The 24,064-nt window shown below is 43.5% G+C and overlaps 1 protein-coding gene across 3 annotated transcripts in view; it reads right to left on the bottom strand.

Moving 5' to 3' along the window:
- EXTL3 (exostosin like glycosyltransferase 3) overlaps window positions 1-24,064 on the bottom strand; it is a 143,960-nt gene that overhangs the window by 101,053 nt on the left and 18,843 nt on the right. For 2 of the 3 annotated variants that reach the window (XM_061990167.1, XM_061990169.1), the window contains exon 2: window positions 19,326-19,400. The exons of the other annotated variant lie outside the window; for it this stretch is intronic. The gene's annotated coding sequence lies outside the window, so the exon portion shown is untranslated. The remainder of the gene's footprint in view (window positions 1-19,325; window positions 19,401-24,064) is intronic. 3 annotated transcript variants of the gene reach the window in all.

Here is a 24,064-nt window from a genome sequence, read left to right on the forward strand (position 1 = left end):
AACAAGTTATCGCGCCGCATTTTATTTTTCTAGCTCTTAAACCCTTGCCAATAATAAAAGAATTTGTCAGTAAGAACCAGCTCACTTTCTGATAGAGATGCACACAGTGGGACAGACTCCAGCTCGTTCTCCCACAGCATTATTTCATCTGAAGGGCAAACAAGAGCAAGGGTTTAAGTGCTAAAGCAAACAGATCTAGCATTAACAGGTTGATGAAAGTGGCCATACATAGCTACTCTTGAAGTAATTTCTTTTGTAGCCTTCAATCCCACAGATAATTATGAGCTTAAACATTCCAAGACTTCAAATGATATTTTGCACCTTTAAATCTCATATGCTTTTAAAGACAAGATTAAAGAATCCTCACAAGAATAACACTAATAGCCACAGTTACCTAAGCAATAGGCTTGTGGGGCTGCGTTGGGGTATCCAGTTTTCCCATGCCCATACACTTCCCTTGTAGGTTGCCCGTGCTCAGCTCACCTACAAATCCACCCAGTCCTACAGTGGGCAACCACTGTTACCAGCTGCAAGGACATGTCAGGATGGATAGAGAAAGCAAGACACAAGAGTACAGGGACCCAGTCCCACAGCAAGCATCAATAGACCAAATGTACTTGGAAGCCAGAGACATTTTTCCCTTTTTACATAGATAAGTTCACAGTCTTGTAGAAAGGCTGCACCTCAATCCCTAAGCATTTAATCTAAAAATTGTTTGGCTTAATTGGAGACTATATACATTCAAGCCTTCCTGTAAAACTATATTATATCAATTTTTACAAAGAGGCTTTCACAAAGCACTGTTAGCAATAAAATTAGCATTTGGGAGAAGATGCTGCAGGTCTTAACTCCCCAAACACTGTGACTATGAAGCCAGGTTTCCCTGACTTCAGGGAATGGAAAAATTCACTTAGTATTTCACATCTATCTTAAAATAAAAAATGATAGTGGCATGGACCAGTATGACCCCCTGGAGTGACTGGCATTTAATAAATTGTGGCAATGTTATTACATTATTATGGCAATATTATCAAACTATACTAAGTAAAAGGGAGAAAAAAACAAAAGAAAAAGACATCATCACCCCCAGCAAAAGGCATAGACCAAAAATGGGGGGCAAGAGAGAACTTAATGAGACACATAGTTTGTGATGGAAAAAAATATGGTTTATTCTTTTCCTTATTCTCCCTCAGATTTAAGGAGCCTACTATATTTTGAGTAGCAAGTGTGAGAGGAAAAGGAGTGGGGGGAAGAGAATATGAAAATCAAAACAAGTCACAAGGCATCAACAATCCCTTGATGACAGGAGAGTAGTTTTTGTTGGCACTGCTCACGACAGCTGGAAGAATAATTGCAAAGCTGAGCAAGAATGCCTAGAATATATTTTGCCTTTAGATCCTGAGATAGAAAGATGCTATCCACAAGCACTTTGCGAACATTAATTAAACCCACACAGCCCCTTTTGGCAGATCAAGAAGTAGTTACCCTTACTTCTCACAGAGAGGAATGAACATCTCAAGCCCTTTTAACAGAAGGGATCTACTTTTTCTACTTAGGAAGTGCCCCATAGATATATAGAATCATAGAGTCATTTTGGTTGGAAAACACCTTTAAGACTCGAGGAGTCCACCCCCTCCCCTCACAGTGCCAAGCCCACCACTAACCCATGTCCCTCAGCACCTCAGCTACACGGCTTTGCAATAGCTCCAGAGATGGGGACTCTACCAGCTCCCTGGGCAGCCTGGGACAGGGGCTGACAACCCTCTCAGGGAAAAACTTCTTCCTCCTCTCCAATCTAAACTTCCCCTGGGGCAACTTGAGCCTCTTGTTTTATCATTCATTACTGGGGAGAAGAAATCAACCCCCACCTCCCTACGACATCCTGACAGATAGTTGCAGAGAGTAATACTAAGAACACATATGAACCCTTCCATTCCAGCTGCCTTCCACAGCATACAGTCTGGACAGAGTTTCTACCTCTTATTTCCCCTCTGACTACTGCCCCCCTAGAAATCTTGACACTGCAGAAAAGGCAAGCCAGATCTGGCTGTGCAGGTCAGAGGTGAATACAAGCACCAAAGCAACATCATCCCTTTATGAGCTGTAGAAAACAATTCAACTGCTCCTCCTTTGGTTTTCCTCTTCAAAAGGTGATAAAACCTTTACCATACTGACTGGGCTTCACGCTGTGAAATGTCTCATTTGAGAACCTTTCCCTGTGGGATTGCCACTTCCCAGCACTGCTTTATAACACCCATCTTTGAAGAGCCACTGTCCAGGGAAATGTCGCAGGCTCTTGGGCTTCTTAACTAAGCTATTCAGGTAGGGAGGACCGTGTCCCCCCAGCAACCTGCCTGCTACAACACCCTCCTTCTGGAAGAAGAGAAATACTTCCAGCATCTTCTCCATGCAATGCTCCAATTAGAAACTTGAGTTCTCAGCTTTGGCTGAATTTCTTCTCGCTGAGCCCAAAGCAAGTGCCTGAAAATCCAGTAACAATCAGGTCTCATGTATCTTCTCTCTAATTAGACATTATATCAGCACATCTAAGTATTTCAAAGTAGCTTTATGCCTGGCCATCAACTGCTACCCTTCCAAAGCAGCTTTGTATTCCATATATTGACAGACATACATCACTCCCCAGCATGATAAAATAAAATAGCATTAGTGTAAATTTAATCCAATGTGCCGATTTAAAGCAGGGAGAACCAGTGGAGATAAAAAGGATGACTGAAATATTTACCAAAAAAAGGAAAGAGGCATGAAGTATTTGAGACACCTCCACTAGCACAGCAGTAGTACTCTTCTGTAAAAGAAGCAGTAGTTCTCCTTCTGTAAAAGAAGAGCTTATCCTCAAAAGAAAACGAGACAATTATTTGCTAAACTGACATGGGAAACTTTGAATTTACAGAAATACAGAATCTCAAGGGCTAGAAGGGACCTCAAAAGATCATCTAGTCCAACCCTGCTGCCAGAGCAGAACCACCTAGAGTAGGTCACACAGGAACTCGGCCAGGTGGGTCTTGAACATCCCCAGAGATTTGAGAAGGGTCACTTTGTTGGATCTACAAAGCTGTTCTGGTTTAGCAAGGAGCAGCTTTTGCTTGGTAACAGGGGGAGCGGGTTGCAGTGAAGACCCTGTAAAGAGTTTGCGGACTCTCCCCCGGCTCCTGGGTTCAGACCCACCTCCGGCCCGGCTGGGCCAATCTGGTGCCTCTGCCATCACTATTTAGGGGACGGGAATTTGAAATGCGAGGCAGGAGGTGTATGAGTGATACAAGATGGAGGCGACCACGCGGACCCTTCAGCCAGAGAAGGAGGAAGGAAGGAGGAGCAGTAGACCAGAGACTCCTCTGCAAGCCGAGGCGAGAATGCAAGCTGTGCCCCTGCAATCTATGGAGACCCATGGCAGGACTGAGAGTTACCAGCAGCTCCATGTGAGTGAGCCCGGACGGGCGAGGGACTGTGTGGGGAGGCGGCCATGGCCCAGGCCATGTTGGAGAGCCTGTGTGCCACAGAGCAGCCCCACACGAGAGACAGAGAGGAGCTGCAGCCTTTGGAATGGGTGCGCGTCAGAGCAGCCCGTGCAGGGCTGCTGTGTGTGTGAGTTACCCCACGGACTTGCAGGGAGGACTGGTGTGGAGTTCACCCGTCCTGAGGAGGGACAGACAGCAGAAGCTATCGGGAACAGACTAACTGAAACCCCCACTGCCTGCCCCCCCGAACCGTTCAGGGGGGGACAGGGTAAAAACCCCGGGATCAGGGCTCTGAGCCCGGGAAGAGGGGAGGTGTGGCAAGAAGGTGTTCTTAAAAAGGCTGGTTGGACTCTTCATTGATGTATTACTCTGTGTTGTTTTGGTTATGTTTTGGGTTTTTGGGGGTATGTTTTAGTTGATGTTGCATTAAATTATTTTTCTGTTTTCTTCCCCAAACCGAGTGGCCTGGTCTGTTTTGTCCTGAACCTTAAGTGGCAATTAAGCCCTCCCTGCCCTTGAGCAATTCTCAGCCACTTCGGTACTCGAGGCTAATCGTGGTCTTTGTTCCTTGATGGGCCTAAACCACGACAAAAGCATAGGTGGGAACATCCACAAAGACAGGAAGAATATGCATAAGTCCACATGTGAACTAAAGAGCCAAAATACACAGTGGTGGCTGATATGTGATCTTACCATGAAAATAAGCAGATTTGGAGTTCTTCCCTATTTAAAAAAGAAACCCTTGAGGCAGCTGATTAAGTACATATTTCAGTTAGAAATACATTTAATCATGCAGTTGGAAAGGAAACTTATTCTTAAGTGGAGCATATTCAAAGACTTAAGACACCAAAAGGCACAAAATCCACTAGTTCTCAAAAATCTCACTCGAACACATGTATAGCCTAGGAGAAACTTGGATAGGAATATGAAAGTATAAAATATGTAGTTTAAAACCTTATTTCCACTCTAATTTCTTGTCTAACACATACTTGACATAGACCCCTTCTGCCTTTTCCTACTGGAAGGAGGTCTTCTGTGAAGACTGTTGTCTCTTCTCCTATAAGACAGGTGTTGAGTGATGCACAGTGCCCTGAAGCTGAACAAACAGGTCTCATTTCTGACAGTAAAACTAGATGCCTACATTCAGCTGAGTCTGCAGCAGTTTCCTTGGATGTGCCAGTTCAACAGCAAATACAGATCCTCCACGTTTGTAAGCACTGAGAGAATTCTTCAACCTAAAGGAACTATCAAGAAAGTAAGGAGTTTGTGGATACAAACTATCATGAAAATCATCTGCTCTTATCCTCTAGACTCTTTCATTCAATGTCATTCAGGTTGTTTTCCCCACAGTTGGACTAGGTGATCTCTAAAGGGCCCTTCCAACCCCGACCATTCTGTGATTTTCTAGTCATCCATCGCATCTCCAGCTGCTCTCTCCGACTTCCTTTGCTGTCCATCTAGGGTCAGTCTGCCTGGCTTAAAAACCCACCTCCTAGTGTGGTCACATCTTCTTCAGATATTACCATTCACATCACAAATGCTGTCAGTGTTCCTTCTGGAGAGCTCAGATATCCAATGGCAGACACTAATCACACAAACATGGTAGAACTACAGGGTTTTTTAATAGATAATTGATATTCAATTTCTGTGTATAATGCACCACCATGTCCCACAGGGCACAGCATAGCCTTCATCACCATTTGGCCACTGTGCTCAGCAAGTCAGGAGATTGTCCAGGGTTGCAAGTAGTATTCGGATCAAATGTGGAAGGAAAGCTTTCCCTAAGAATTATCTGGTGCCTCAAGTGGCTTTCCTGGGAGCTTGCATGGGTCATAGCAACTTTCTGCAGGAGCTGCAAGGTATAGCTTGCAAAACCAGGCCACAGCATCCTGGGGCCCACATAGGTGGCAGCCATCTTCTCTTTGCTAATCCAAGGCAGAGGCAATTCCAAAGATCCAGGAAAACCTGAAATATAGCCATGGAGCCAGGTAGCTGGTTGTGCAATTCCAGCATTACATGTGCTGTTGCAATCTGGCACAGCCAGAAGACATCAGAAACATTTTGGATAGAGCCAGCAGACATGCTGCTCCATTTAGTTAACCCCTCTCTGACCCTTTGCAGGGAGGCAAGATCAACAGGGAACCCCAACTGCTCAACCAACCCTATGTGCCAGTCCCAGTTCAGGCAATTCCCATACAGGCACCCATTTCCTTTGCCATCCATCTCTGAGTTGTTTCTCCAGCCTGCTCATTGGGATGGTGGCAATACAGGGGTTAAATTAATGCACTTCAACCCCATGCATCAGTTTTTAGTGATAGATGGAGTCAATTTTTTTTGGCTTGAGGTTTCATCTGTGTCCTTGGCTTCTAGTTAAACTAACATTGCACAAAGTGAGGCAAATACTGAGGCATTATTAAAGGTGTCCATTGCATTTGCAGCAATTCCCACAATGTGGGTATTTGCAGTATACTTCATCTTGATGAGGACTTTGAATCAAAGTAATTCCAGATGAGAAATGTTGCTGTGTTTTAACACACGCTGTGATGTAAGGCAGCTGCAGTGAGCTTCCCTGGCTGCCCTTCTGGGGTCCTTCCAACAAATGTTTACTGTTTTTAGAGTGGTTTTGGACTTCTACTGCCTTTTGAGGACACAGGACAGAACAGTGCCCTCCAACACAGTGCACATCTGCATGGTGCAGCAGCTGACTGGTATCAGCTGAGAGGTGGTCTCACTGATGACCTGATTCCTGGATACTCAGCACATGGGGACAATATCCAGCACAGGGAGAGGGTGGGATGCCTGGGACCTCCAAGGCCTGAGGCGTATCTGTCCACAGAGATGGCAGAGGCTGAAAGCCTGCAGAAGGCTCTGAAATCACAGGCACACACGCCAATCTGTACATGCGTGGGCTGCTTTGACATCTGAGCAGCCCTCCTCTTCTGAACTTCAAGGAGAGGTTTGAGGCTCAGTGCTCAAGGGTACAGAAGGACCAGAGGTAGCAGGCGGTACCCTTCTCTGCCTCTGTAAGAGGCAGGGACCAGGGCTTGTTATTTTGTTCTTTATGATAAGAGAGCACATTTTTTGCCTTCCCACACAAATCCATAGTTGTATGACTGCCAACTCTTTATCACCTCCCATTTCACTTTTTGTTTGTTTGTTTTAAACTTTGCCCAAGGTTACATTCAGCAAAAGCTTCTCTCTCAAAATACAGCATTAAAAATACTATCATATTAACATCTGGAAATCACATTAAAATCCTTCTTGAAAGCACATGCTTTCAGAAGAAAGCCCAAAATGAGCAAAAGAGCAACAAACTTTTGCCCCACATCCCTTTGGGGATGAAGCCTTTTGCAGAGATCCCCTCGTAAGCTGTCCTCATGACTTTCTACAGCTCAATAACCCCTCACCTGTGCACACTCTCTCCTGCCCTCACAGGAGGCAAACCCCAGGCACACACATCTATCGCAGAAAACAAGCATTACTCAGTAGCCTTTAATCTTGACAGTGACTACAAAAAAGAATGGGACAGCTCAGGACCTCCCTACTGCAAGTACAACCTGCTACAGTCACCAACTCAAAGCCCTTTCTGAAAAGCATGAAAATGTTTGAGAGTCCAACTGGCTATTGAATTCACTCCCCTTTTTCCCACCCTAACTACTGTTTTTGAGTGGTGTACGTCATGACTAAAAGCCTTCTTCTAACTCAGTTACTGTTTATCTGTGACTTTATAATACAATTCTCCTTTTAGGGATCAACAGTGCCCTTTAAGTTAAAGGACTATTTTTTTTTCCCCCTGAAAGGTATCACCTGTTATTACATATTTACAGAGAGAGATAGTGACCCTTCTGCTGACCTTCAGCATCCCAAACACATTTCCCCCCTGCAGCTGCTCAGAGGTGCCTGACAGGGCCCCTTCTGTAGCTCCTATGTCCAGCAAATGTTCCACACTTCAGAGAAGCAGCAGCTTCTTACACAGCAGACTCATCCAGATCATCCTTCACTGAGCATAATGACTCTAGAAAGATCCCTGGGGAGGGAGCGCTTTACTGTCAACGAGCTCCATTAAGTATCCAACAACATTAACAAGAAAAAGCAAAACATTTTTTTCTCCTTTTTAATTATTTTTTTCAAGTTGGCCATAACATACAGAACAACGCAGAGGATATGCTGTATATATCATTTGCCCACAATTCTCTGCGCTTATTTTGGTGGCTGTAAGCAAATGCAGCTATTTCCAGGAGAGGTAAATTAACTCTGGACAACAAAAGTAAGACGAAAGCACTGCTTTTGCAATGGTTGCCCCACACATTGAGTCATAGTGGGAGAAAGTAGAACAACTGCAAATCCCTTTTCAAATAATGACACATGCTACTGGCACAAAAGAGTTCATTTAGAAGGTGGTTTTGCACCATCGCTTGAGTGATCTAATGGCCTGTGGCTGCTAAAACCAGAGATCTCATCCCCAGTTTCCAAATCTGGATCCACAATGAGCTGATTCAGGGAGTTAAGCTGGAAGGAAATTTATCTGTACAGAGAAGGAAGCAATTGGGTATGTATTGGTGCAAAAAAGATGAGTGGGAGCACAACTCTGGGACCAAACCCTCTCCTTGCTGCACCAGCTTGACATTAGATCAGTTCAGCTACAATGCACAACCACTCTCTAAATTTAGACAGTTTCAAACTATAAAGCTGTATCTCACGTCCATTATTTCTCTCCTAACACAAGAACGAGCCATTCTATTCTAAATGCTTTTACAGCATGGTAGTGCTCTCCACCCTACAGGAGAACACGTCAATCGTGGATAAAAAGGTTCAACTTTTGAATGCAGACAAAAAAAAAAGAGACAAAGCTAATGACTGTGAAGGACAGGTTGCCCAGGGAGGGAAATGCATAGGTTTAGGAGGAAAAGGTAAAAAAAAACCAACCAACAGTTTAGCTGTGCTTGGGCCACTGCTCATTAATGCTTTGTAAAGGAATCACTTCACATCTATGTATTATGCTGTTCTTGGCTTACTCCTTTATTATCTGTCTCAAACAGCTTCCAGCACCCTTTCACACCTCCAATCTAATGGGAACACTTAGTCTCAATAGAACAGAAGGAAAGAAAAACAGAGGGCCTTCATGTGAGAAAGAGAAAACATCAGGAGACCCAGCAATGGCACTGGGTTTCATCACTCACCTCTAAGTCACTCTCTGCATTTCTACCTTCTCCAGAAAAGGGAAAACCTTTCTGAAAACAAAACTTTGGGCTATGTGGGCAGAAGATGTGGTTGTTTTCTCCTGTTCATATTTACTTCCTGCTGATTGGGGAATTCCAATAAACTTGTTTTAAAACCTTTCCCATTCAGGCTGCACTCCTTTTTAAGATGTTTCTGGAAAGAGTGAACTGTGTTCACAGCAGATATATAAAACTCCTCAGTTTGGCTACTACTAGGCAAAGCTCAACAACAACAAAAAAGCGTTCAACAGTAAATAGCCAATTTCTGTACCTTTTTTTTTCCTTTCTAATCACAGCTTGAAAAAAATGCAGCTCTAACACACATTTTAAATATTTTCTATTTTTTTACTGTACTGGAATAAAATGCAACAGGAGACAGTAATATACCAGTGATACCACTTAACAGGGCTGGCAAAGGTGAGATCACTCTTTTCCCACGTACCTTTTCATTTTCTGATAGTATCACTGATAAAATAGATTTACAAAAATTATCAAAAAGTGCTTTAGTCTAAAAAGGTTGAAAGAATCCACAACTTGTTGAGAGAACAAACCTCAAATTTGACCAGGAAGGCTAACACATCCAATTTCAGCACAAATATTTTGTCAATTCTCCCTCTTCTTCCTGCTAACCATTAATAATGTGCCTATAGTCCCACAGACAGCGGCAGATTGGCACTTCATCTCACTCTTACAGGAAGATCTCAGAGGCACAAGCATACAGAAACTAAGACACACTTGACTAGCAAACCCAAGAGTATCAGTATAAATTAGCTCCCTAGAGACCTAACAAAGGCTTTCTTTCCTCCTCAAAGACATTGTCTCTTCTTTAATTCTAGCCAGAATTAAAAGGACACTAAATCTGTCCGCAGGGAAAGGCAGCAGCTGGATCAGCAGGATGTAGCAGAGTATCCAGGCAGCCACACGTGGAAGACGGGAATGGGAAGAGAAGTGCATCCTTCTTTCCTTAGAGGCAGTTTCGGTGAAGCAATGCATTCACCTTCCACCCCTCCCAACTCAAATCTCTCTTCTGATAACACTTTCATAGGAACTGCATTATAAGAACTGAGCTATAGCCTGTAAGATCTATGCTGTCTAGAGCAGCTGCCACCACTGAACACACGTGTACAGAGAGTCAAAGCACTGTGCAATGTCTCTCAACTCATTCCAAATCCAGACCAACTTAGCACCAGCTTCAAAATCTTTCCCCACTCTTATCAGTGTAAACATTAATATGCAAAACGATAATCTGACTCTTCATAGATTACTAGCAATGATTCAAGTCTTCAGACAAGTTCTTCTGTAGTGCTGTTTAATGCAGGTCCAGGCTGAAGGCTGCTCAGAGAGGCAGAACTGAGACTTGTTCTGCCCAGGAGAAGCACTTTAAGTCATACCCCTTGCTCACCACTCTGGACCAAGATTTCCTCTTCTAAAATTTTAAGCATCATCTTCTCAGTGAGATGACCATGACTTCCACATCAGTCTTTCTGCCACCTGTGGGAGGTACAAATCTTGGCTTACTTTAGGTTGTGTCACTTGAGGTGCTAACAGAAGAAAGGTCTGTAGGAAATAAGAATCCTGCAATCATCAGCATCACCCTGATCTGGGGTGTTTGCAACTTCAAACACCCAGACAGCAGCAGATCCCAGATCCACCAAGTGCAGGAAGCACACGACAAAAACATCTCCAGAAGTGAAAAATTTATTATTTAACAAACAAACACCACTCTTCCTTTGATTTGCAACAGGAGGAGGAAGGAGTGTGAAGGAGGGAGAAACAAGTTGTTCAAACAACAGCTGTTACATCAATACCGGTACAATGGAGTCACAAGCATCCTGTTCTTGTCAGAGCAGTTGCTGTTGAATTAAGAGCTCTGCCTTTTGAAGAGGACTATTACCTCAAACATTCAGCTATATCTTCTTCCTAATCAGAACTCAATTATCCTGCTGAGTGATGACAGAACAATTCCACAAAGTAAATCCTTTTCATATCTGGGCCTTCTGTGATCAAGTTGCTCTGGAAACTTCCTTGCTGATACAAAAGCTTGTGCTTCCCACAATTGTTCCCAGGGGCCTCTCTCCAAACTATCACGTTGAACCTTCAGTGTAGAAAAAGCTTCATCTGACAACGTGAGTTAATGCGCTTTTATCCAAACTGAAACGTCACTAGTCAATCTTTTCTCAAGTCTAAGGCTGTCTAGAAGGTATTTATGTCCAGCTGTCTACAGACTTTACTTACAGAAGCGAATCAGTGCTACTAGCAAATATTGGTCCCTACATCCCTATCATTACTGTAGCAATGTAAAACTCCTAAACATTCCCTTTAATACTTTTTTTGCCATTCCGAAAAGCTTTATTTTAGTAATTAACTACTGCAACATCTTTCTAACCAAAGCAAGTTTTAATCTTTGTACCTTACAGAATTTTTGTCTTCAGCATCATTCCCTTCCTAGATGTCAAAGTCCAGATATATTTATTTCCAACAGGGACAGTCCTCAGTACCTGCTTTTAAATAAATGAATGATATTACATTCATGAGACAGTGAGGGAAGACAGAATTTCTTAAATCAAACTGAAATCTGGCCAGTCCCCAGCTTTACTAACCGTACTTCAATGACAGAATCTTTTAATGAGCACTATCAGTTCAGGCCTCTGCTTTACAAATCACCCAGAAGCCAATACTTCTCATGACACGGAGCCCTTTTACTCCTGGCTGGCAGAGACATGCCTCTCAGGAGCAGCAGCACCTCTTGAACCATAATGTGTCACTGCTACAGTACCTGGGGTGCTCAACAGAAGAATACAGAGCAAAGCAAGGAAACCATCAGATCAGATTCAAGGAGGCTTTAAGGACGTGGTTTAGTGGCGGCCATGGCAGTGCTGGGTTAACAGACGGACTCAGTGATCTTAAAGATCTTCTCCAATCTAAATATTACTGTCATTCTGATTCTGTGTATGACAAGGAGACATGCACTGCTGGCTTAACTCCCTGGCCTCTGTCCATCTTCCAAGATGATCTATCATTCATCCCCATACAATATGCTTTTGGTAAAACTGGATGCAATTTCAATTCAGACTTATCTGGCTAGGACGCAGGTTAGAGCCAAGGTAGCCTTTATTTTGCAGAGAAGATCCCATGTTATCCCCACAGCTCTCTGGGCTGGCACAACCATAAAATCACACAATCATTTTGGTTTGAAAAGATCTTGAAGATCCTCAAGTCTAATCCCTCCCATCACACCACCAATCCCACCACTAACCCATGTCCCTCAGCACCTCAGCTACACAGCTCTGCAATAGCTCCGGGGATGGGGACTCCACCATCTCCCTGGGCAGCCTGAGACAGGGGCTGCCAACCTTCTCAGGGAAAAAGTTCTTCCTCAGCTCCAATCTAAACCTTCCCTGGTGCAACTTGAGGCCACTTCCTCTTGTCCTGCCATTCATTAGTAGAGATTGATTTTCACCATGCTACAATCCTTTTCAGGTAGTTGTACTGAGTGATCTTGTCACCTCTCAGCCTCCTCTTCTCCAGGCTGAATACCCCCAGGGCCCTCAGTCCCTCCTCAAAGGACTTGTTCAGACTCCTCACCAGCTCATTTTGTACACAGCTCTAGGAAACTGCCCCAGCAGGCTACCTGGCCTCCAGGGAACAAAGTTTCTAATCAACCGCTGTTAATTCTAGAGCAGAAAGCACACATACAGTGAGAGGATCCCAAAAGTCATGCTTGCAGAGAAGCATGAAGAAAAGGCTGGCAGAAAATGGTCTCTCACTCCAAACGTGTGAAAAGCCTGATGATCATCTACCTCAATGCAAAAACCACAGTTACAACTTCTGTATCTATTTATATCTGTTGCTTCAAAAGTGTCAGTAAATATTTATCCCTGCTTCAAAAAGAAGTCTTGTACGGTGTTTCTAAACAGGAATTATCAAATTCTCCCCCCTCCTTCTTGGATGGGGGCACAAGACAGAGAAGCAGAAAGAAATGAGTCTAGAAACTTTACCCCCTGTAGCAGAGACAGCATGAAAAAAACCCCAAACCAAAACAGGAATCTATGCAGTTGCCTTCTTAAGAGCAGTTCAGGAACAAACCCAGGGAACAGCCTGGAGAACAGCAGCATGGATACTGGAGCCAGAGCCCAACAGGGGAGAGCTGAGCTTCATTATTTACTACCCAAAAAAACATCAACACCAAGAGATTAAGAGGGTGGAGAGTTGCAGACCTGCATTAACATACTATGGGGGATCCTGCATGCAACCTGATGGTTTTAGTCTGACTTGAGTTCTCTTCCTCTAACCTGCCATGTGATTCAAGAACTGTAAGCAGAAAAGAAATAGGACACACAAACAGTGACTTATTCTACCTAAATATGAACCAGTTCCTGGAGGGGAAGGGAGGAGAACAGAACCCAAACTGATATTACAGGCTTAGCAAGAAGGAACACTTCAGCACATACTGCCAGCTTTGTAATTCTGCCACAAAGGGAGCCTGTTACAGTTCTGCCGTTACAGCATTGTCCCACACAGCCTCAAATCTCAGTTTCAATGGCTGTATTAAATGCAAAACTCCCCTGGGTGATGGTGCTAGCTGGCTCCTTGAAGTTCCCCATTTATAGCATACCACTTCCCAAGTATCACTAGCAAGACCTCCAAACTTTCCCTCACTCCAACATCTGAGGTTTCCCCTGTGTGGGGTCTGTCCATTGTGAGAGATTTTCCTGGGCTGAGCAAAAGTCCAACACATAACTCAGCATTCCATAACTCCCTCTTTCCATGCTGGCTATATTATTCAGTCAATGTACTAAAATAAATAAAAGTATGTGTGTGTGTGTGTATATATATGTATAAATAAATAGACACAGTATTCCAGCACTGTCCAGGAACAGCTGATCCCTCTTTCAGAGATCGATGTCTGGCACATTTACACCCTCTAAGGACCGTCTGGCCAAAAATAATGTTGAAACCAACAAGAGAAACAGTCAATTTGGTTGTTCTTACCCCAACCAAATTAAAAATTGCTCTCAATTTACTATCTCAACAAACCACATGTGAAATTGTTACAGGATGCTGTCTGTGGGATGGCACATTATCTGCATGCAACTTCACACAACCATATGTAAAAAAAAAAATGACAAAGAATCTTAAATATATATTAAATACATATGAAGAAGGCAAGGACAGAATGAAAAAACCTCTCATCTTCACTTGGAACAAGCAGGGGCTGGGATGCCCTGGGTAGTGATAGATTCTAGATCAACCTATGGTTTCTGGATGCATTTCTCTCCCTCGATCCTTCTCCTCATTCCATACATGTCCAAGGGGACTCCACAGCTTGGATTCCAGACTATGTGGCTGTGTGAGGCGGTTCAGTGTGCCCAGAGTGACATGTCTTGGCTGGCCTGACGAGGCTTTATGGAGCTGGTATTTTATTACCAGCGTCTGGACAAATTTGTGCAATGAAATAACTATACATTTGTTGACATATTTTCAGTGACATGGCAGCAACATCAGCTGCTTCAGGAGAAAGCTGCTGTGAGGACTCAGTCTGCACAGCCCTGTGGGTCTAATTTACAGTACTGTGATATCACTGACAAATGCAGAAGAGTTGGGGGGCCTTAGGTATGATACTGATCCAGCAGAAATGGTACAATGACCAACACAGTCACTTGAAACAAGGAGCTGGCTAAGGCAGACAGAAGCCAGGTCCTTTGGCTTCTCTGAACAGGACAAAAACCATCAGCACTGCACAGACAGGCCCAAATCACTGGGTTGGGTTCTTGGGTTTTAAAAGCAGGAAGGAAACACCGGGGAAGGCAGCAGGGAGGAAAGAGGAAGAAAAGCTCAGTGGGAAGAGTAGTCGTGGAGCTGGGAGGCGTAGGGGAGGATGTTCCAGGACTTGGAAGATAAGCCTCAACACAGGTGAAAACATGGAGCTCTGACTCAGTGCTGAGGAAGAAGAAAACACTCAAGTGTTCTTTAGCTGAACAGAGGCATAAGTTTCCCAGGCTGCCCACAGTGCAGGACTTTAACCACCCCTGTGGGAGCTGTGATTCACCTTAGGGCAGCACAAAAGCCACAGATGTTAGTCAGGGCAGATATACAAAACCACTAACTTGCAACAGTCCCAGGCATGTCAGTCTGCAGACCATCACTGCAGACCTGTGACTACAGCCCCAGATGTTAAGATTTTAATCATACTGTACTTTTTGGCAACCACAGCACTAATAAAATAAACAGCATTTATACAAAGCACAGAGGATGGAGGGCCATGCCTTTTCCTTGCTGAACTGGTGCCTCTCTAGAGACATCGACTCATATTTACCTCAATAAAACTGATTATCTCTTCTTATATTATTTCTTCTCTTAGCCAATGGAGTATGGGAGAAGGTTTAACATCCACAGCGTTTCTGGTCCCCATCAGAAGATGGGGCACACATCAGTAGCCACTTAGTTTCATGAAACTAAGATACATCCCATATCCTGGCTGATAGCTTTGGCACAATGTCTGCCAGGGCTCCTTGTTAAATCCTATACTGTTCTAATGACTCCAGGCACTGGAATGCATCAGGTTTACTCACAGCTTTTCTGATAGTCTTCAGATAAACTTCTGCTTTTTAGAAAAAAAAGAAGAAAATAAACAAGACACAAAGGCTATGGCTTATTATTATATGGAGGATATAAAAGTGCTAGTTTCTTTTTTGGGGTTATAAATACAGAGAAATAAAGCAAGAGGACAGGCCCTCAGAAACCTAATGTTTCTTTGAAGCTTTTAATAAGTAAGAACACTTAGCAACCAAAAGTTGCCATCAAAAGGGAAAAGGACAGAAGAGTAGTAAATGTGGTCAAGGACCTGGAGCATGTTCTGTAAGGGCAGTTGAATTAACTAGGACATTTTAATCTGGGAAAAACAGACCTCTGACAAGGCACACAGGGATCTACAGAACCCAACCAGTGTGGAACTGGCAAACATGCAAACAACAGTTCCCTAAAAAGGACCTTATTACAGTAAACCAGTGTTAGTGGGTTCACTTACCAAAATGAGGTGGTTACAGGTAAACTTTGAAATGTCTGGTAACAGGACAGAGGCCGAAAGTACAGTGGATTCAAAGAGCTAAATAAACTGATATGAGATGAAGACCATTTCTACTGGCCAATGCTAGAGACAGGATAGCTAAGGCTGTCGTTTGTCATGTTCTGAGTTTTTAATGAAGTAGGCAAGCATCCATGACATCTTCTGATAACAGCAGTATGAAGCAGGAATTCACTTCCCTCACTGCCCAGTGCTCCTCTGGAGGACTGCAGGGAAGAGATAGAGGCAGCATAAAACCTACTTGCAATATCAAACTAACTGCTCTCAGTCTTCTTAATTGCAGTTGCAAGCAGGCAAAGACCACACAAGCTCTAACACAGTTAAGCCTGATGCCTGCACAGGAAGGAATCATCGGACCTACACTCATTCACACAGATGATGCCACATCCTCATAGGAAGGGAACTGCATTACAACCTCCCACAACACTTAGTTTTGCTGCCAAGCCAGATTCCAGCCACAGCCCAGTTATTTAGATATTTAATGCCACAGAGAGTCTTGTGTAACAATAACTAAGGACTCCCTTGTAAAGATGTTATTTTCTCATTCTCTTCTAGGTCAATCACAGACAGACCATGTTTCTAGTATCTCTTCAGTTCTAGCTATGTGCCAAGAACAACCCTTCGCTCAGCTATCTCCTACTGACCTAAATTCACACATGCCATCTTCTTGCTTTAAACAAAATCTTCTGCTCAACAAAAGGACTCCAAACACCAAATCCTTTTCTCCTATATTTGTTCCTCCAGCCATCAGGCCCATGAATGTGTAACAGTTTCTGAAGGTCAGTGCTGAGCCTGCTACACATGACACCAGCCATAATAAATGTTCTGCAGGCCAAATTATGCCCTGGGGGAAGCCTGCACAGCCCTGTGGCCTTCTGCAGATTGCACACCTGTCAGGCTGTAACTTACTATGTTCTACTTAAGATATGCAAGAAGAAAGAGAATTCAATGGTATTGACTTATTTTAGCAACTGAAGTCAGCAGATTTGACTCTAAACACACATTGGGATTAGATCCGTCGATTAAGACCACGGCACGATGGCACTGCTGGTCAATAATGGCATCGCTTGTTCTTCATACGACCTCTCTTCTTCTTCCACTCTTCCTATTCACCATCACACTTGTAGCTATGAAGCAGCTGACAGTCCCCACTGTGTTTGGAAGGTTGAAAGAGCAGAGTAGAAAAGACTGTCCTGAATCTAGAAATGCAATCAGCAAAATCAATGTGGTAGTATGGAGGAACCAGGACACCTGAACCAAGGACATCCTGCATGTCATGCTACACTGATCAGGTGTGGTGGTTTAGTCTGATGTCCACCCAGTCATAAAACTCCTCCCCCTCCTAAACCGGACAGAAGAGAAATATAACAAACAGCTTGTGAGTTGAGATAAGGACAGAGAGATCACTCGGCAGTTAGCGTCACAGTCAAGACAGATTCAATTTAGGGAGAAAAAGGTTTGATTTATTAAAGAAACAATAAGAGCAGGGAGATGAGAAATAAAACTGAATCTTAAAATACCTCCCCCCACCCCTCCTCTTCCTGGGACTCCCTTTCCTTCCCCCTCAACGGCACAGGGGATGGGGGTTGCGGTCATTTCATTACATATGGACTTTGCTGCTGCTTCTTCTCAGGGGGAGGCCCCCTCACACTTCCCACTGCTACAGTGTGAGGTCCCTCCTCACGTGAGACAGTCCCTCACAAACTTCTCAAACGTGGGTCCTTCCCATGGGCTGCAGCTCCTCACACCCTGCCCCAGCATGGGTCATCCACAAGAACAGTCCTCCAGGGACAGATTGCTCCAGCCTGGGTCCCTCATAGGATCACAAGTCCTGCCAGCAAACCTGCTCCGGTGTGGGCATCTCCCCCATGAACTCCCAGGTCCTGCCAGGAACTTGCTCCAGGATGAACTTCTTATGGAGTCACAGCCTCCTTCAGGCATCCACTAGCTGTGGCGTCAGGTCCTCCACGGGCTGGGAGTGGGTCTCTGCTTCCCGGTGGTCCTCTATGGCGTGCAGGTGGACAACCTGCTTCACCAAGGTCATCACCACATATCACAGGGGAGCCTTTTCAGTGCCTAAGCACTCTCCTCCCCCTCCTTCTCAACCAGCCTTGGTGTCTGCAGAGATGTTTTCACATTCTCACTCCCTGTTGCTGCTGCAGTTTTACAACTGTGCAACAACTTCTCCTTCTCAAATATGTTATTCACAGATATTATTCTCCATCACTAATTGGCCAAGCCTGGGTCAGGTGCAGGGTCTAGCTTAAAATTGACTGGCCCTAACCCTGTGATCTACAGGGGAAGCTTCTGGCAACTCTTTTTGTTTAAAGAAGCCACTCCTATAGCCCCCCTGCTACCAAAAAACATGGCCCAGGCAAAACCACTACATCAGGTATAGCAGATGTTAGGAAACTGCAAGTAAGTCTCTTTCTCTTCCCTCACAGAAGTACAGGAAGTCTCTGCCCTGGTCCCATAATGTATCTAAATCAAATCAACCAGTTCAAGCAGTCTCAAAGTGTATTGGTTTATCCTCATCTTTTGCTAGCAAACACTCTCAGGTTTAGAATTCATCATGTGACATTATCCTTAGGAGAGGTGCCTGTTAGGACTGCTGCAGTGAACTTCACTGTGCACTGCTCTCGGTCAGTCCGTGCAGCTTCCACAATCACCTGTGGTGTCTTCACCTGCATTTTACACCCAAAAGCAGAGTCTCTTCCCAGCTTGCAGACACCTACCCATCGCAGTTAACTACTTCAGTCTGGCTATGCCACTGCACCTGAGGGGCCAAGATGTTCCAATAACCCTACTCTTACTAGCTGAAGCCTCTCACAGTAGTAGGTTTAAAAGTATTTGTAGACACCACATAAAGCACAAGCTGGTTATCACAGTCCATTAACATGCATGCAAGATATTTTAATGTGTAAAAATTCCCCATGAAATAACAATTTTCTCCTCTACTTTCTGAGAAAACTTGCCATCCTTACCATGAACTAGGCAACACTTTCCAGTTCTTACCCTTTCCAGCCCACAAGTCAAGTCAAGCTTCATTTGCCTGATTTCACAGCCTGTCTTTATGAGTAACCCCTACATGTGCCGTGGCAGGTCCCTCATCCACACTCCTCACCAAGTTCAACATCTCTGACAAGGCTGGAATAGAAGAGGTGAACCTTTGCTCTCCTGACCCTAGAGCCTCCGCTGCTCTGGAGCACAGGAAGCCACACATGACACATCACTAAATTATCTGGCAACACCTTTAGTGTCGATTCCCCACAGCCTTGAATAGGTACAAGACATAACTGCGTCAGTTCTCTGCTCTGCTGAAACATGTACACTACTGGAAATGGGATAGAAAGCAAATTTACCACTTCAGATGAAAGGAGCTGGAACACACTTCTCCCAAAACAAGAGCTAAGCCAAGGAGACTTGTAATTCTAGGACAACATTGTCCAAGCATGCAGACTTAATGCTGCTCCCCAGGGAAGGCGACTTTAAGCCAACATTAGGCACTACAGAAAATCTCTTTTCCTGAAATATTAAGGTACTCACTGTACAAGGTGATCAACCAGAAAACTGGAATCTGTCGCTCTTCTGTACTCAACTCTCTACTCATCTGTATGGAGCCTATTAGAGAGGAAAAAAGTTGTAAATATACAAAATGACAAAAAAAAAAAAGAAGGAAGAAAAAATTATCAAGAAGTAGGCCAGCTAAGCAATGCTAAACAAGACACAGATACACACGGCCCCAACACTGAGGTCAAAAAAAGAAAGAATTTGCAAAGCTCACAGCAAGGTTCCTCAAGAAAATGCTATGATGTTTGGAAACAACTATGGCACCTGGCTGCCTCTGGAGGCTCACAAGGAGGTCACACCTGATCCAATCTGCAAGAAAGTAGCAGCAATGGCTACACAAAACCAGTAACTATAGAGATAGCGAAGCATGGCTCTGCGACACATACTGATCAGCAATGCACCATTGCACATGTGGTCAAGAACATTACATGGGAAAAGTCATTTTTCCTCACTGGCCGCAAGAATTATTTTATCAACACAAAGACCTGAAAGATCAGATGGGCAGTGATCTAGTATGCACCAAAGAAGTTTCTTTCGGAGATTTGTTGGTTCAATACACTTTGTCCCCTTAACAAGGAGTCACTGAATTTCTGCTTAAACCCATTTTCATTAAGCAAAAGATTACCTATAGAATTGTGCTGGGATGCAGACAAAAGGAAAACTCATTACTAGACATATAGCAGTGTATATATCACACACAGATCAATTACACTTCAGGGAGACATTAAATCCCCGTTCAATTAATAGAGACACCTCTTAAGATGAGCATTAAATAATTCCCTGCGATGTAGCAAGGCAACTGGCTACTTCAGTAAATTGGAACAGAGATAACTCCACTTCTCCCTACCAACGAAATCCTAATCAAAACTTGCCCTTAGAACAACAAGGAGTCAGTAAGAAGGGATGAGGGGCAGGAATGTTACTATTGCAGTGGTATTGTATGCTTATATTAAAGACTCATCAGAAAATTAAATGAAATGGATGCTTTTCATGTTTAGCAATAACAGAGCTAATGGTTTTTATGTAAATGCTATTACTGTCAGCCAGATCTGCAAGAGACTGGAGCCATATAGCCCCATTTCCCCTTGTAAGTGACTCCCCTTCAGGCAGCCAATCTAAATGCAAATTATAATCAAACAGCAAACCCAAAAGTTTTCTGGATGATACTGAAAATGTGAAACTAATGCCAAAGCATACATGTTTGAGAACAATTCTCCTCTTCTGGAAAGACCTGCTGATCTCACGTTGCTTTTTCTTCTTGAATATATAAAGTATAATTTGGTTCTTATTTACAGTTGTATTATTTACCTATACAGCAAAAGAGCACCATGTTCTTTTGTTGTATTGCCCTCTGTGTTAAAACAAGGAAGGGAAGGTTCTATAGAAAGAAGATATCTCTCAGATGTTTCACCCAAAGCAAGACCATCCCACCACTGAAGATATTAAATTGGGGCCATAATAAATCCCCAATTGGACTTGGCAGAAAAAATAGTGCTTACACATTTTCAGGGAAAATCTGTCCTTGGATAAAGTTGTTTAAGTCAGAGGAAGAAGGTGTTATCATAGGTGGGTAATCAAGAGGCAGAGTCATCAGCAAAAGGAGCATCATTCTTGTAGCATAAAAGCTTTTTTGAAGAACACTTAAATCCTGACCCCTATGTGGAGCATATATCAAGTCAGGTACTTCGTTGGCACTAATTAAAACAATGTACTGATGGCAATTCCAAAAATCACTTAATATTAGAAATTGCACTGTTTAGTAAGTAGAATGCACAGAGGAGAATCTAATGATTAAAACAAAGGCCAAAAACCTGACAACCTGACTATGGCACAAGTCTGCAAGTGAGTCTCAGAGGGGACTTGCTCTAACTACCACAAGCAGCTAAACACCAGAAGTGCCATTCCTCAGAGGGGCACACATCCTCAGAGGGATGCAGCTAATTAACAATACAGCTATATACATGCTCGTTACACGGGTGAAGCACTTAGCACTTTGTATGTTTTGAAAGCTCGTATTACTTCATAGAGCAGAACCTTGCTTAATTAACATTAATAACCGGGAGACCATTTCTGCAAATGGCTGGATTTTGTGAGAGAGACCATGCAAAGCTGAGAAGCCAGAGAGAAAAGGGAGCCCAGCAGGAACCTGGCTTGCTGCTTTGGACAGCTATAATTAAATAATTTATCATTGTGCCTCAATGTCTATGAATGAATGTGCAGCCTGTAAATCAAGCACCTCTTTATTATGCAAGGTCCTGCTAAATCTGAATAGTTGTTTGCGTTTCCATTAGAGGTCATTAAATTAAAAACCGCAACTTTGACTGCCTTCTCTGAGAAACTTTTCACGTGGTCCACATTTAAGAGAGCTCATCAACTTCATTTTCAGGTGTTCTGACACACTTCATGGTTAAACACTTACTCACAGATCTGTTGTTTTATACACCAAACCACTGGCTTTCAATCCTCAATCATACCTATTGCTATGATTCCCCTCTCCTCCTCTTCTTCTATAAAGCCACAGGGTAAATCTCCTCTAGCAAAAGAAGACTGGGGCCCTAAATTCAAGCTTGTCATCACACTGACCACAACCAGGATCAACCTGTTGGTGGTACAAAAAGGCAGAAGCCCTTTAAAAACAAGTGTATCTTTTCTCTTCCCCAGTGCAGACATTTCAGCAAGGCAGTTGCCAGTCCAAGCCCACAAACAAATGTCTTGGCAGAAGTGGGATGAAAAACGAGTGCTCAGGCACAGCAACTCAGGGAGGTGACCCTGCTGCTCCAGAAAATATGCTGTGCACCCGCACAGTGGTGTGCCAGTGAAAGGGCCACTCAGCCACCTGGGATTTCACACCCAGCCACCAATGTGCAAGCCTAATCTGATTTAGCAGTCCTATTCTGACTTCAGCTGTCAAACCACAACCACGGTACATTTGTTGCAGCAGCATGCACAGCAATGTGCTCACAAACCAGAGCTGTTCCTGTAGCAGTTATTTCCTCCCAGAACCAAAGGTTTAAAAACCATCCATACACACTCCAGCTGTCACTCTATGCTGCTGCATACAACCAAGAAGTAAGGTGCTAGGAACAGAAAGATTCTCCTTTGGATGGCGGAAACTTCCAACAAACACTTGAATTTTGAAAACATTGCAAAAGGAGGGGACAAACTTGGAAATACTTCCCCTTGCAAACTGCTTCCTAATGGCTCCTGTTCTCAGCTGTATATTTCAAGACCACACTAAACTTACTCAGCACTGTTATTTCTGGTTTTTTTTTTCTTTTTCCCCAAAACATTTTCTATCATCACATACACTCACAGCCTGTGGCTTCCCCTGCTTAAGGCTGAGAGTTTTCCCTTTAGAAGGCTTCAGGTTTATGCACACCAAAACGGTCTGTTCAGCAGCCTTTTCTTACTGCCTTTTGTGAGAGGCTTCATGCTATGATGAATGTGTAGAAATGCAAAGCAGAAGTCCACACAAAAAGAAGCCAGTGTGTGAGGTGGTTTTGTCTTAAAAAGAAGAGAGGCAGGAATGACTTATTGCCTCATTAAAGAGCTCCAGTCTGCATTTTTATTAGATATATTTAGATGCCAACAGTTAAAAGAAAAAAAAAATAGAAAATGCAGTTATATTCCTAACATATGGCCCTGGATCAGTCACATGGATATGAACAAAAATAGGAACAGCAGATTCTCCAAACACAGGCAAGGAAATCGTTTTAATGGCACACATGACCTAGAAAATGTCAAGCGATACCAATCCACACTAAGGAGTGACAGGATTTATTCACTGCAGGGCTGTGTCTTGTCCCCCTTCTCTTGCATTGCGTGTGCCTGTGTGTATAGCAGATACTCCAGAAGACAGTAAAAGGGAAGACACGCAACTCCTGTTTGCTCCTAATGAACACACACATGCACTCACAAAACCTTTCTACCCTTCTTTCTAAGGAAAAGAAGCTGCTCTCAGTGTTGCCTGCATGCAAAAGCTCCAACAAACTTCACAGTGTACTGTATCTAAGGCATTTCAGTGCTGCCTGGAACATAGCCTGGGAAGACACTGACACTGGCTTTTTCACCACTCTTGTGTACTAAGATCTCACCACACCGTGCAGTTCAGGTATTTCTCCAGTGCTCATCACTCAGAGTTTGAAGAGTTTGTAAGCTGTTCAACGCAGTGAAAAGGCAAGTCATGCTGTATTCATCTTCCAGTGGCCCAGAAGTGGCATATTCTGCCCTAAATTAATTTCCTCAGTGGTAAAACTGAGCTGATATCCTAGCCATCAGCCTCTTCAATACCAAGTATCCTCCACAGCACTGCTGTAATCCAGGCAGCTCCCTTCTCATGCTGTGGCCTCTCTCCCGCCAGAAACATGCAGCTCCAAGAGAAAAAACTTATTTCAAAATCAAGAGTTAACATATATAATTCTGTCCTGCATAAAGTACAAATTACTCATGTAAATGATATTTCCCTAGCTTAATGGCAATTATAAACTATGTTTAATCATATGCATGGACACTTGCACTGAACAAAATAAGGCACACCCAGAGCAAGCATGCCTTGCAACCACTAAACACACATTTCTGTGCTCTACGTGGGCAGTAACTGCTGTCCAGAATATTTTAACAGCAGAAACCACATTGCTTGCTGCAGAAGGGAAAAAAAAAAATCAAAACACCACAATACAAAAAGCCTCAATACTTTCCTCCTCATAATCAAAGCC

Source organism: Colius striatus, chromosome 2, assembly GCF_028858725.1.
Source record: "Colius striatus isolate bColStr4 chromosome 2, bColStr4.1.hap1, whole genome shotgun sequence".
Classification (NCBI taxonomy): Eukaryota; Metazoa; Chordata; class Aves; order Coliiformes; family Coliidae; genus Colius; species Colius striatus.